The following is a 14,535-nucleotide window of genomic DNA, read 5'->3' on the forward strand; positions in this document are numbered from 1 at the left end:
CTGTAAAAATTTTAAATCAATTTCTTGTAGTTTTAGTTTAATGCGATCAATCAAAACTTGCTCTGTTGAAGCTTGCCAATCTCCCTCGTAAACCTTCTATGCCAAATGTCCCCAAAAATTTTCAATTGGTCGTGCTTGAGGCACATTTGGGGGATTGGATTCTTTGTCAACGTAATAGACATATTGTTCCATCCAATTTAGAGAATCTTTAGAATAATGAGAACTTGCTAAATCTGGCCAAAATAAATAGTTAAAGTCTCCATAATACTTGTGAATAAATGGAAGAAGTCGTTTTTCTAAACATTCATTAATATAGATTGATGAATTGATCGCTACAGCCTTGGAAGTGCGAAACAATGGCTCGGACATATCACGGTCAGATATGGCTATCCACATTAATAATTGTTTTGGAAATTTCTCTTTTCCTATAAAACGAACACTTTCTGGGCATGTCTTTTTGTTGTTTGTGTAGTATCCAGAATTTCCAGGCATGTTGTCCCCTGCAAAACAAAAGTATTTTTGCGAAGCGATTTTGTGTTATAGAGTTGGTTAACTAGTTTCCTGCTTCTTTTCTTTGCCTTTATTTGTTGTTCTATAGTGTATTTTGGAGTCTTTTCACGTTTTCCATAATTAATATTCATTTTTTTTAACTGACGACCAATTGTCGATTGATTTACACCGAATTTAATACCTATTTTTCTCTGACTGACTCCTTTTCGATTGTTGACAATTCTCGTTAATTCAGCTTTCTTTTCTCTAGTCCAGGATGTTGGACGACCAGGGTGCTTTCTATCAGAAAACGATTGAACAGTTTCAAGTCTTTTTAGGTTATCATATATTGTACTTCGAGCAAATCCTTCCTTTTCAAAATGATTTACGAATAAGGTTTATTTACCAAAAATATTTTTAGTCCCTTTCGAAAAGATTCTCGTTCAGCTGCATTTAACCTCATTTTAAATAATTGTGTTTCAATTAATAAAGTTTATATTTTATAGAACGTTTATGCCTACGCATAAAACCACAAAAACTAATTATTATGCTCAAATAATGAAATTAGGATTTGTCCGATAACTTCCGCCTCACCCGTTAGGTTTGATTCTGTTTTAAAAAGTACTTTAAACAGAAGAGTTCTTACAATATTTTAACAATAGATATATCAAAAACAGAAATAAATAACCATTTAAGAATAAAAACTAAATTTTATGTTATTTAAACTAAGTTCTAGTTGACGCAGGCTATTCTTGTAAAGTGACAATAATAATTTGGCGGAACAACTCGAATTTCATTAAAACGTGTTTTACGTAACATAGCTGCTAAGGACTTCGTATTGATTATTTTATGACGTGATGTTGTTTTGTGTGTTATGTAAAATTATGGACAATTTTATCAAAGTTTTTAAATTATTGCATAGCTCACTCAAGATCAAAAAAACCTTAAACTTATAATTTTTTTACAAATATTTTATTATAGTTTCAGTTTATTAAGTATTACAAAGTTTGATTTTTTAAGTTTGCTTTAAAAAAAAATTGTTAGCCTATAGAATGATAGTTAAGCTTCGCGATGCTCTTAATTGATATTAATTATAATTTATAATAATTGATATAAATTAGCTATTAAATATACTTATTTGCAATTTTTTTTTTAACAAAAAAGTTTTTGTTTTATTTAAAGAAAAATATGTTCTTTGTTTCTCCCCTAAATTTTTATATTTTTTCTCTTTGGAATTATTAATTGTAGAGATATATTGACCATTTTTGGTTTGTTTTTGTATGTTTCCGTTATATTTTTATAAGTAAATAAAAATTGCTTATACCTTTATCATTTCAATAGATTACAATTTAGATGATTTCCATTTGCATTAAGTATCTAATTTTGGCACAAGCAACATATATAATAATAGTTTAATTGCCAAAATCAGTATCTAAAACCATTTGAAAGAGTTTGTTAAGAGTTCTTTACAGAATTCTTGTTTCTCTTCTTGAATGCTTTAAGTCTTCTTAACTTTTAATCTTCATTTCTTAAATTTTAACCTTCACTTCTTAACTTTTAACCTTCACTTCTTAACTTTTACACTTCACTTCTTAGCTTTTAACCTTCACTTCTTAACTTTTAACCCTCACTTCTTAACTTTTACCCTTTACTTCTTAACTTTTAACCTTCACTTCTTAACTTTTAACTTTCTCTTCTTTACTTTTAACCTTCACTTTTTAACTTTTAACCTTCACTTCTTAACTTTTAACCTTCACAACTCTTGAACTCTTCCTAACTTTTGTTTAGAGTTCTTTACAGAAAAGTTTCTGAAAAAATTTTTAAACCGAATGAGCTAACTTATTTGACATAACTAGGATCCGTGACCCGTTTTCTGTGTTCTCTGATGCTTTTTTAAATAAATTTAAATGAGAGGGATAAAAAAATTATTTAATAAAAATTATCGATTAATAATGCTTTAATCGATTAAGTTTTTTTTGTTAAATAAAATTCATTAAAGTAAAGGAGCCAAATTAAGAACAAGTTTAGAAATGCCGCGTGTGGAGCAGACTTACCGTGACCCGTGCGGGTCTTGACAGCTTGTGTTATTATTATTATTTTATTATTACTATTTTTGTTATTATTGTTATTATTATTATTATTATTATTATTATTATTATTATTGTTATTATTATTATTATTGTTATTATTATTATTATTATTATTATTATTATTATTATTATTATTATTATTATTAAGTTTTAAAAAGTTAAAAACTTTATTAAATTTTTTTTTTTTTCTTATTTTATTTTACTAACTTTCTCTTACTTTTTTGTTAACATTGTAAATATTTTTCCGTTCAATATTTTTTTAGATGTTGTATTTTTTTTATTATTTGTTTATTATACATATTTTATCTGGTATTATATTGTTTACCATTAGGTTGGATGAACAAAAAAAACAATTGCTTTTACTCAATATTTTTGTGTTCTGTGACTCAAAAATCCGTCACGTGACATTTTGAGAATTTGTTTTTTCTCTGTATCCATTATTAGTAAGCACATATTTTTGGAATGACACATTAAGACAATAGGCGGATAAAATCTCACTAGCGAACCTTTCTAGTCGACTAAATATTTTAAAATTTGAATTTCGCAGCAAAATGTACACTCGTCGAGTAACCGGTTTGGGTTAAGTGCAAAAAATTTAGTTTTTAAAAAAAAGTTAACTTACCAGGCTAAATTTAGGTTGACAGTTATTTAAATATTCTTAGGGTACCTAATAATGTTTAAAAGATTTTTTCGAAAAAAAATTAAAATTACATTATAATATTCATATAATAATACAAAAAATTAAAGATCTAGAGTTTGATTTTTTCAAACTTTTATTCTTCTTTGCTTAGCCGAAGACCATTTCTTAACAACACAATCAATACCAATTTTGTCAGTAATATCTTTTTCACAACTTAACATCATTAGTGAACTTAATCTTTCACTATTCATAGTAGAGCGCAAACTATTTTTAAGCAACTTTAATTTGCTAAACGTACTTTCATTTGATGCTGTAGATATTGGAGCTATTAAAGCTAGGCGACATAACTGATTTGCCCAAGGTAAAAAAATTCTTCAACTCGTGAGATTTCTTAATTACTTCCATTATTGTTGCTAAACTTGCACATTGATGACATAATATCTCCCATTCAGCTGCAACTGCATAAAAGTCTAATAAATAGCCAGCTTGACTCTTAGGAGGAAAAAGTGAAAATGATTTTTCTAAATATTCTGGTGAAGTAGCTGTAAACTTTGGCGGAAAATGTAAGATACTAAAAATCGGCTTGATTTTCTCAATAAAGACTTTAAGATTTTGATTTGACAAACTTAAAAGAGTTTTTAAAGACTTGATTAAATTGTTTTTGATAAAATGTTAACAAATCAATGTTTGCAGAATTATCAGAATTATCATCAATTTTTTTGGCATGCTTCTAACTCTGTGATATCGTTTATAATCTACATCTAGATCAACTCCATACAATAGAGCAGTTTTTATTGAGCTTTCAATTAAGTTATTCATATTATCAGAATCTGATCTTATATTTGTTAAGGAAGAAACAGTACTTTTTATTAGTACTATTGCATCACAATTCTTTTATTCAACATATATATTCAATTCTTTTGTTTCTAAATGTTTGGTTAAATAGTTAACTTTGTACATGATGTTTTTCATGAACATTAACAATACAATGAAATTAAAACTTAATAACTTTTTTTTTAATCCTAGAGCTTTAGTTTTTGTTTAACTGTTAAATTTATCTGAAGTTGTTATGTCTTTTAATGTATCAACAATTAGATTTAGCGATGTTCACACAGATTTTATACTTTTTGCTCGAGCAGTCCATCTTGTTTTGGATAGATTTCTTAGCTGTAACCTTTCTTCAATTTCTATCATACGGTCTGTTAAATCTTTAAACCTTTTTGTACTTGATGAAAAAGTACATAAATATTTTTAAGTACATTTATAAATTCTCCAATTACAGGAGTAGCATCACAACTATGCTCAAGAAAGGTATTTAATCGATGTGCTTGACATGGTATATATGGAACAGCGTGGCCGACAAATTCAGTAAAGCAATGCTGAGCTCCTTTAATATGTCCGCTCATACTGCTAGCAAAATCATACGATTGAAACGCTATATTATCATATGTTGATTTTATGTCTCATCAGACAGCCATAAATATATTCAGCAACTTCACATCCAGTTTTTGTCGTTGATTCAACAACATCAAGCAATCGCTCATTAGCTTTGTCGTTTGAATCAACATATCTTATACATACAGCCAGTTGATCTTTGTTAGATTTATCTGGTGTGGTATCAGCCATAACAGAAAATAGTTTTAATTTGGAAAGTTCTTGAATAATAGTTTTTCAAGTTTCTGCAGCAAGAAGATTTATAAATTCATTTTGGGATTGACATCCAAGATATGTAACATGGTGAGTACGCATATTTTTATCACCATCTTTTTATGATTGCATTGTGTCTAGAAAGTAAAAGAACTATTTGATAAAAGTTGCCATCTTGAGACTCATTTTCTTTTTCTTTGTGGCTGCAAAAAGCCAACCCCAGTCTTCCTAAAGTGCGGGCCACATCAATCAAAATTCTGACTGCTTTTCTATTAAACTCTTGTTCATAGTTTTCACGTATTGCCAGTTCTCAAGCAGACTTATTAAAAATATAATCAACACCACTTGATTGGCTAGTAAATTCACAATAATCTAACATAGCTCTTTTAAGAGATGTAGATGAAAAATGTTGACTCAATTTTCCCTTTTTTAATTTTTCTCTGCTTTTCATTTTCTGCCATTGCCTTACACCACTATTAATCCAAGCATTGTTTTCATTTATATGAGAAAATAATGAACAGACAAAACAAAATACAGAATCAGCTATAATGCTTTACTCCAGCATAGGAAATTCATTAAACCATATAGGAGTAAAGTGTTGTTATTTATTTAATAGAATGTCGTTGTCTTTAGGATATCTGGCCAATTTAGGTTGATGGGGTCCTAATGATATTAAAAATCGCCGTTGTAATATTGTTAAATTGTAAATACGTTTACCTGGATCATGTTCCACAAAACTATCTTTTGCACTAATGTTGCCATGTTCATTTCCAATCATAAAGTCATCTTATGCTTTTGTGGCGTAACTTATGTAACTACAAATACCATTTCTAATACTTGATATGTAGTCTATACTATTGATCAAAAAGAGTACAGGGTTTGGAAACTTTGAATTCTTAAATATGTTTAAAATTTCATTACATTGCTCAAACACTTGACTTATGGCTTGTAATTGTCCAATAAAAGATATCCATAGATGTTTTTTTGTCTCCGCATCATCAATAATTTGTTTTTCATTAACTAGTTAGCTTCTTTTTTTAACTTCAACTAGAAATTAAAAATGAAAGTTTAATAATATACAAATAAAAGTTTAAAACTATACAAACAGTCAAACCATTTTTTGCATTCTTCGAACACAACTGAATATCTCTATAACTAGATAATAAAAATAATATGTCAATAATTATTCAACAAATGAAAAATACCTTTTAACTTTTCTCGATCTATTTTGTTTAATGCAATTTGTTGATTAATTAATTTTTTCCACAAAAGTTTAAAACCAATTGGATTTTTTGGTTTTAAATTCTGCATTACTAAAGATAAATGATAAAGTTAACAAATCTAGAAAATGAACATCAAAACAATCAAAACTCATTTAAAATCAACCTTTTATCATCTAGACTCGTAAAAATTTACTTGTATAGTTTTGAGCTACATCATTTATATTTGAACATGTTACTTCCGTTTCAGAGTTCAATAAAAGATTGGTTTCTGCAAGTGACTCCTGTAAAATAATATATAACCTAAGTATATGGTTATCTCGAGAAAACATAGATCTCTGTTATTCGATGGTTCTGCATAATATAACTGCTAATTATAGTAGTGATTTGACGATAAAAAGTATAAACTACTGATGTTATTTAAAAATTATTAAATATTTTATATAGCTCAGAGACCTAAAGATTGGCTTTGTTTCTATTTTATTGATGTTGGTAATAGAGCATTGATATCAACAAAATAAAAATCAGGAAAATACTAAGATATTGTCATACATGTAAATATTAAAATATTAATGTAATATATAGTATTTTATTAATGTCATATATTAATATTAAATTGCTCACTCTAAGACCTTTTTTAATAAATGGTCTTAGAGTGAGCAATTTAGATCTAACACCAAGATTTATACAGTATTTATTTATACAGTACCGTGCAAATTAAGAAAAAAAAAAACAGATACTTATAAAGCTGGTTGTTGGAGCTCTCAACTTTTTGACAACATCAAACGGATTTCTTGGGGCTCCAAAATGTTTCGTCTTTATTTGTTTTCAATTATGAACTACACGTTGATGTTTTAATTTGAAGTTGTTATTAAAAACACAGCTACAATCAATGCATTCCAGCTATATTCTTATGCTTTATGACGTTTTTGACATTATTTTAAAACTTTTATTAAGTAAACGCCAGTGATATAAACACAAATAATAACACTATTAAACATAAGTAAGCAATTAATGAAAAAAGTAATTTAAGATAAGTAGCTTTTTTCACTAGCTCCTTTGATTTATAATCGTGTATATAATTAAACTTTGACGCTAGGAAGCGGGAAACATTGTGTTAATTCAGCAAAGTATAACCGACCGTGTTCAACCGAGTTCAAGTTTAGTCGACAGTGAAATGTTTCGAAAAAATATATATCGCCACTGTAAAAGGTAATTATATTGCGACTATCGTATATAAACAGATTTTAAAAATAATCAAAAAACTTGTTGTTTTTAAATATTATAAAAATCATGTTAAAAAATTATCCGTAGAGCAAACCAATTACTGAGTAAAAGCAACTGCTCTTTTTTATTCACCAGGCCTATGGATAAACTTTTTCTTATAATTTTTATATATATTTACATATATTTATAATACTATACAATTTATATATTATTATAATTTAATTTTATGCATTTATTTGTTATTGATTTTCCTTTATTTTTATAAATTATTGTTTTATATCTTGAATTTATAACTTATATTTTTATGTACTATTGCAATTTCTGCAGTTAAGTTTATAATCAAAGAGACATTTTATGTTGTTATGTAGTTCTTTTTGGGTACATGCTAAATGCAACTTAATTAACAAATTTTTGTATAACTTCTGTGTAAAAGACCTTATGGCTGAAAATAGTGACTGCATAATTAAGAATATTTTATTTGAAACATTATCGGACTTTTATAATTTCATCAACTAAGAATCTCCTAATTGATTTTCCAAAAAACTTGCAATTTCAGTTTCAAATTACATTACACAGTTTGAATTCTCAGTACTCCTATTAAATGGATAAATTCATAACTACTAAACGATCTTTAAAGAATTTCAGTGATATTGAAATTTTTTAGATATTTTAAACATTAACTGAGAGTTTCATTTTAAAAATTGTGATAATATCAATGAATCTATAAACTTTAAAGGTTCAAATCTTTAAATCATGTAACATAACTCTAATTCGTCATGACCAGATATTCAATTTAAACATAAATCTAAACCTAGTATTCTTAGGTTTAGATTTAATGAAGTTCTGAAGTTAAATACAATTAAAAACGTGCTCAAAAAAAGTACATAAAGTTCAAAAATCATAACGCAAAATATTAACAATTCAATAAAATTAACATAAACAGGAACAAAATCAGCAACTTATTAAGAACTTTAAAATGCCATTCTTCAATTACTTCTTCAACAAAAAACTTAACTATGCAAAAAATTCATATAAAGGAATAGAAGGAACTATTAAAATCAAACCATTCGCACGAATTACAACTTATGTTTTTAAATCTAATTGTAACGCTATCTCAGCTATAGTTGAGCCACTATCTCAGTATGGCTGTTTTTTACATATTTAACACCTATTACAAAACAATACAAAGTCTACCCATAAGTAAAATGACTTCTTCTAAATGTATTTAAGAACTGACGATTTCTTATTCTTTTTTGCTCTATCCAGTGACTAAAAATGAGGGGTTTAACTTAATAAAAGAATGCTTAATTGAAGGCGGTGTGAAAAGAACGTTTGGTTCCATAGAATCTAGCCGCAAAAAACAAGTTGCTGATAGTTGCAAATATAAGCAAAAAAAAGAGTTCAAAAGTTGTATTTCTCCAAGAACTCTACACCTTCATGAGCCTCTAAAAACCTTAGTTGAACCTAGAACCCACCTTCAGAGCTTCACTTTTTTATTGGGATTATTTAATGTTTGTAAAGATTTTAAGTTTTTTTTGGCCTGGGTTTAAGTCATGGCTAAAGACAAACTATATTATTTTGCGAAGCTATCAAGAGATTTGGTTGGATGACAATAATACACAAACATTTTTTGACAATTTGGATAATCTAGAAATAAACCTGATGAGCACATCCTTAATAAATCCAAAAATTAGGTGGCTTCTTCATTTTATTGGTTGTTCTCTCGAGTCCTTAATACAGGAGGGCGGGGGAAATAAAAGGTAAGGGAGGAATTTTGCTTAAGGTTAATTAAAGGGAGGGGGGGGGGAAATGTTCAATAAAAAGAGGGGGTGGGAACTGTTTTTTTTTTAAACTTTATTTATCTGGGTCAGTTAGCAAAAATTTTCAATCTAATGCCATGTAACAATATAAGCTTTTTTAATAAAAAAATTTCAATTTATAAATTCAAACTAAAGTTTTTTACAAAATACGCATAAAACTATTTAATTCTAGCTTGAGTTGCGGTCAAATGTGCATATTCTAACACCCGCTTTATCATAATTTAAATAATAGGATATAATATGCTGATATAAATTTTGTACTATGGTTAGAATTAATTCAAAAGCTCATTTTCAACAAATCGATATTTATAGGTCGTCGATATTTAAAGCCTGTTTTTTGACAATGACATTAAAATTAGGCTAACTTCAAACTTTCGTTCATCCGTTAATTTCGCCCACCATCTTTAATTGCTTATTTCTCAGTTAACTCGTATGCTGAACCATCAAAAAGACGTTCATTTAGAGCAGCGAACCAGCCTTTTTAACATCAAAACAACTTTGACCTCAAAAGTATCGTAAATAAAGAAGTGTCTCTCAAAGAAAATTTGTTGGTTTTAGGTAATATCTTTGCTACTTAATTTGCCAAAATCAAACCAGCAAATGCAACTCTACTCAGTTAATTTTTTATTGCGCATTTCAGATTATAATTTAATTTTGTTTTCAACTGTTTAATCTCTGATATTAATAACATTTACAATTGTTTGAAATGGTAGAATATGTATAAAATTGTTTTCTGCTCAACCTACAAAGTTAACTCAATCTCATCCACAAAATAACATTATTGTCGCCCAATGCATTTCATCTCACCAAGGTGGGCAAGAATAGATGCAGCATGTTAAATTAGGACTTACGCTACCAGAAATTTTAACAAAAATACGTTTAGCCGTACCTTCATTATTTTTTGATTAAATTGGGATGACATATTTAAAAAATAATTGAAATTCAAAATCATAAAATTTAGTAAGGATTCATATTAGAAACATAATGCTTACAAAGAAGTATATTTTATATGTATTTTTGTTGTATATATTATTGAGGAAATTATTTTATAAAATAATTACCCTTAAATCAACATACTTGGCATTTGCGTAAAATTGAACCCTAAATTGAATCGGTAAAAAGAATAACATTACTAGTCCAATAATTTCATTTCGAGATTTGCCAATGTTTAAGTTTTAAACAATTATAGTTTAAATTTACTTTATGGCAAAAAATAAGGAAAGAAAGATGGACTAGTAAAATTTTTGCAGTACATAGAGAGATAGAAATAAGTTAAATAAAATTATGAAAAAAAGTATAAAAAACAAAAAATGGATAAAATTCAATTTTCTTGATAATTACTTTGACAAAAATTGATGATATCCATAAATGATGATAACAATATGCTTCCTCTGTGTATTGTTATTAAGTAAACTAATTAAGGATAAAAATAAATTGCTAATTACAGTACTATGACCCTGCGTAGAGTATTGGGATTAGGTTATAAATACTAACATATATATGGTTTTCACCACGTGTTAATGTTTATAGTTCTTGTAAATTTTGACCACTTTATCAAATTAATATGACATTTAAACTAAAATTTAATTTATATAGGTATTGTATTGAAAAAAAACATGTTTAAAACAATAGGTAAGGGTGTAGATCACCAAGATTTCACCGGATGTTGGTTGAAAGATTGTTTCTGTAACAGAGGCTACAACACGTTATAATTCAACCATCTTCATGATAATATAAATCCTTCAACATCTGGTAGTAGTACTCTTGACATTTGTCAAATGAAACTGCTAGGAACAATTAATGTTTCTTTAACTCGTGACAATGGTTCAAATCATTTTATTGATCAATCAGTCACTGTTAAGAAACAAGTCAAATTCCTGAAGTGGATTAAAGAAAATATGATGAGTGCAGTTAAGCATGCCAGATCGGAGCCATAGTTTTTAGTGCGTAAAGCAGCAAAGCTGCACAATATGCCACGTACATAACTGAGAGACAGACTCTCTGGAAATGTTGTTATTGGAGCTAAGCCTGGAAGAAAACCCACCCTACCTTTTGCTCTGGAAGAAAAGCTTATCAATTATGCCAGCAATAGAGCAAAGTTAGGGGTAGGTTTTGGAAAATAGCAGTTCCTTAATTATGCTAGAAAACATGCCACAAAGCGCAAATTCAACTTCAAGAAAGGACTTCCAAGCAACCAGTCCACAGTGGCCCAGAATTCACTTTTACTGGACAAAATTCATAAAAAGTTTATATTAGGGCTATATTGACTAAAATTAGGATGAGTAATAATATGATGTCTGAGCTTCCTTTGAAGGTGTTACATTTTTAATTTGTTGCTATGGATACTAAATTTCGGATAGCGAAAATCTAGTTTTGGTATTTGCAGATATTTTTACGAGTGCAATGTTTACCATATTTTAAATAAATACCAATATGAGGTCGCGCTTTTTAAATAAGTGGTTATATTTTTTATTTAGTTGCTTTGGATACCTAATTTTGCTTAGCAACAACTAACTTTTAATAGTTGCATATGATTTACTTGCGCTATGTACATGAGTTTTAGTACGTATTTTATTAGGAGATCCTTGCTCGTGAATAGAAAAACTAATTTAACTTTAATATGATTAACTAGTTACACATGCTATTACACGTTGCAAGATAAACTTGTTCTCCTGTAAAAAAAAAAAATATTCTAGCTTCATTATTTAGTTTTCTAATTAGCAGATTTTACGAGCGTCTACAGAGTTCTTAAAATTTGTATGTTCATACTGTTACCATGCATTCACAATCACCAAAAATCTTTGACCATGTATGCTTCAAGTAGTAAAAGCTAAGCAAACAATAACTTACAAGAATTTGCAACTGACAAAGTTGCAACTTTTCTTTTTTTTGTTTTCGATGACGATTTTTGAAATGATAATTTAGGTCTGCTGAGTTGTTTATTTTTACTAACCTTCATTAATGTGGTACTAAAATCATTTTCAAGCCAAGTTGGATTCTTTCTAATAAACTTTGCACCGATTAGTTTACTTTGAATCCATCTATGACCATAATAAAAATGAATAAACGATATTGACTCCCAAACTTTTTGCTTTGAAACTCCAAATCTTGTTCTTTAATAAAATCGTCTACTTTCGTATATAGTATACAAGTAACTGTCTTCTTTTCATTTATTGACAGACTGTTAAGTAAAATAAATATGTGAATTTTATTTCTTGTGACACTCATTACGCCTTAATAAAAACAGCATTTCAACATCTAAAATGAGTAGCCACAACTAAACCAACCAAAATAGATTATTAAATCCATTTGGTTTGACAAACGCTAAATTAATAACAGCAAAATTTATATATATATTATATATATATATATATATATATATATTATATATATATATATATATATATATATATATATAAGAATATATATATATATATATAAGAATATATATATATATAAGAATATATATATATATATATATATATATATATATATATATATATATATATATATATATATATATAAATACAATTCTGCTCAAAAATTTAGCACACATAAGATTTAAGTTTCATTTTTCTTCTTTTAATTGAATTTTTAGGCGGTAAACTTCTTATACATATAAATATATATATATATATATATATATATATATATATATATATATATATATATATATATATATATATATATATATATATATATATAAATACAATGCTGCTCAAAAATTTAGCACACATAAGATTTAAGTTTCATTTTTCTTCATTTAATTGAATTTTTAGGCGGTAAACTTCTTGTGCCATTTTAGTTTTTTTTTTTTACGGTTAATTAAAATATATCTTATATAGAAAAAAAGAAAGAAAAATAAATTACGTTAATTTAACCATCTATTTTTAAGTTAAACAGAGACCGCTAATTAAAGCGGTGTAAAAAAGCTGCTCATAAGTTTAGCACACTTGCACTTCTATTGTCTTTTAACTGCCGCTCTTCACTTTTTGACGTCAAATTTTTACTAAAAAGTAAATTTAACTATCCATTTTTACATTTTAACTGAAAAAAAGGTTCTAAGATATACATAGTATGTATTATCTCATTTGAAATAAACTTGGTATTTTTCGTTTAAATTTTGTCTATAATTTGACCAATAAGATGGGAAAAAAATCAATTAGCTCTGAAACAAAACAGCGTATTGTAGGACTACAACTTGGTGGTTTCAACAGTTCTGAAATTGCTCGAACTCTTAAGTCTGTATCTCGTTCATGCGTACTCAAAACAATTCAAAAATTTGAAAAAACTGGCACTACTGCAGAAAAATCCGATCTATTATCACCGATGATAATAGTATCTATAGAATTGCAAGAAAAAACCCTAAATACTCAGCGAAAGAGATTGCACAAGAAGTAAATTTGGCTCTAAAAAATCATATCTCAAGACAAACTGTAAATAGAAGATTGATTGATCGAAAACTTTGTTGCTACGTCGCTGCTAAAAACCACTGCTTAAACCAATTGATCGGTTAAAACGTAGCAAATTTTGTGATTATCCGAAAACAATATAATGAGAAGTTGATGAACGGAGTGATTATCCGAAAACAATATAATGAGAAGTTTTGTAGTCGCTTCATTGTGCCGCGACTACAAAGTGGTGGAGGTTCTGTAGACATATGGGGTTGCATCACTGATGACGGCCCAGGTCTCTGCTACTTATACGATGGTCGTATGGATCAACATAAATATATAGAAACACTTGAAAATCATTTAATCCCGACTAGAGACATCTTTTTTTAGCAATGAGTCGGAGTGGCAGTTTCAACAAGACAACGCTCCTTGTCACAAGGCGCAAACGGTGACTATTTGGTTTCAAGAAAACAACATTAAGGTACTTCAGCGGCCAACTAGATCACCTGACCTTAATTCAATTGAAAATATATGAACTGTACTGGACCGCGAACTCACTAAAGCTCCCATAACATCAGCTGAACATCTTAGGGAAAGTTTAAAAGAGTCGTTCGACAGCTTATCAACTGATTATTGCCGAAAACTTTTTGATTCAATTAAAACAAGATGTGAACTATGCATAAAGAACAAAGGTGGACATATCCCTAATTGATCTTGCTATTAAAGCAAACTTAAATCCATGAGTGCTAAACTTATGAGCAGCTTTTTTTTAACTTTTTTTTTATATACTAACTATAATTAAAGATATTTAGTGGCAGACATTTGTTTTTTTAATTGTTTTTCTCTTAATAAATTAAAAAAGTCAAATAAATATTCCGTTTTTTAAAAAACCATGAGTTTCTTATTTTTTACTTTTATTTCATTTTTAAAGAAAAAAAGCAGCTTAAATCTAATGTGTGCTAAATTTTTGAGCAGTATTGTATATATATATATATTTTTTTTTATCGT

This window comes from Hydra vulgaris, chromosome 07, assembly GCF_038396675.1.
Source record: "Hydra vulgaris chromosome 07, alternate assembly HydraT2T_AEP".
NCBI classification, from domain to species: Eukaryota; Metazoa; Cnidaria; class Hydrozoa; order Anthoathecata; family Hydridae; genus Hydra; species Hydra vulgaris.